This window comes from Lipotes vexillifer, unplaced genomic scaffold (genome assembly GCF_000442215.2).
Source record: "Lipotes vexillifer unplaced genomic scaffold, Lipotes_vexillifer_v1.1 scaffold36, whole genome shotgun sequence".
NCBI classification, from domain to species: domain Eukaryota; kingdom Metazoa; phylum Chordata; class Mammalia; order Artiodactyla; family Lipotidae; genus Lipotes; species Lipotes vexillifer.
Window position 1 is genome coordinate 4,363,007 of NW_006792448.1, and position 1,880 is coordinate 4,364,886.

The following is a 1,880-nucleotide window of genomic DNA, read 5'->3' on the forward strand; positions in this document are numbered from 1 at the left end:
TCCCTACACCTCATCAGCATTGTGTTGTTGGTCTTTTCATCTTTGTAATCTGATAGGTGACAAATTAATGAGCGTCAACATCTTTTCTTATTCTTAAATTTCTCAATAGTAGGAAATACTCATTAAGCCTCTGGGTGTAGTTAAACAGGTTTAAAGTGATATGCACATTAATGCATTAAAAAACAATCTCACTTCTAAAGAATTTGGATAAGTTCATTTCTGTTAACTCAGTTAACAAGTATATAATGAGGATTTAATTTGGATATGGTCATGTAGCCTAATTGTGGAGAAGTCAGAAGTATGAAGTGGGCTTTAGGAATTTTGCTGTTTAGTTGGAGAGAGAATATTAACATGAGAGAAAAGTAGCAAGCAGTTATATGCTTGTATGATGAAACCCTATAACTTGTGAACCTAAAGCTCAAATGTTGTATTGACCTAATGAATGAAGAAGTTAAATCAAGACTTTCTGGAGTAGGAGGGACACTTGAGGGAGCTTTGAAGGATGAATGTGCCTGCTTTGGATTGATGGAGTGTGGCGGAGAGTGGGCATCAGGAAAGGTGAGAACTGTGAGTAGTCACAGGAGTAGAAATAAAAATGACACAGTTGTAAGACCTGACAGTGAATAGAGCAGGACTTGGGGAGACACTGGAAATGTAGATTTGTTAAGAAAGAATTGAGGCCATTGTTATGGAGGTTCTCATACATAAAGGAGTTTAGACATGGTTCATTCACAGATAAGTTCTGCTTAGCATTTTTCAGCAGAGGAATGGTGATGAAAAAGTGGTGCTGAGGATTACCAGCTCTGCACTTGTGTTCTGATGAGGGCCTGGCAGAGAGGCAGGGTTGCTCCTTCATTTGTACAAAGTAATAATAGGTTTTGAGTAGGATGGTGGTAGTGAAAATAGGAGGCAGCCAATAAGAAAATTAAAAAACAAAACAAAACAGGACTTAATGACTAACTGGATACAGGGGATGAAGACGGAGAACTGAGATAAAAGAAATGAATGATTTCTGTGACTGAACGATTGGTAACAATTCTCCTTTTTTCATAATTCTGAATTAAAGCCACTGTTTTACAAGAAGTGTGAAACCTCAGTACTCTGACCTCCCCAGATGATCTTTGCAGCTGTTGTATAGGGAGAAAAGTATTTTAGTATTAAACATCACTGATGATTATTAATATAGTGATTGTTTCTGTATAGATAAAATTCTTCCAGGTGATTCAAGTTTTCTATATTCTGTTTAAATCTCATAAAATTAGAAAAATTTTGCTGTGTGTATAGGAGGATTATCATTTTAGAATGTTCTCATAAAGCAGTGTTTAATGATAACTGTAAACAATTGATTATTGGAATATAGATGCATATTCAGTCAAGTGTTCATTGAAAGCATTCATTGTTTTAATGAGTACTAGAACATCATTGAATCTGTTAAAGTTCTTTGAGAAGAAAATACACTTCAGTTCTTAATAATACACTTCTGAAGGATGACTTCATTAGATAATCTTTTTTAACTAGCTAATCATCTGTATGCCGATAACTATTTTGTGTCTTAATAAGTCTCCCAACCTAGAAGTTTTAAAATTTAAAATTTTATCTTATATGAATGCTCTGTGTAATTGAATATAAAGTATTGAAAACAAAACACAACAACAAAAGAAACAAAACAAACAAGAACAAAAGAGACCTGAATCTTGGATAGAATTCTCCTGGGGGGTGTTTTTGACTTCCTCAGACTTTTCATTAGATGATACCGTAGTCAAGGATGAAATGTAATTTTGAAGGTTGTGTTATATGTGTATATATATGTGTATATATATATATATATCTTTTTTTTTTTTTTTTTTTTTTTTTTTGTGTTTTGGGTGCCTTGCGTGGTG

General features: G+C 33.8%; 1 protein-coding gene across 3 annotated transcripts in view; it reads left to right on the forward strand.

Moving 5' to 3' along the window:
• The window catches only part of PIAS2 (protein inhibitor of activated STAT 2), a 102,718-nt gene that overhangs the window by 37,614 nt on the left and 63,224 nt on the right, over positions 1-1,880 (forward strand). The window lies entirely within an intron of this gene.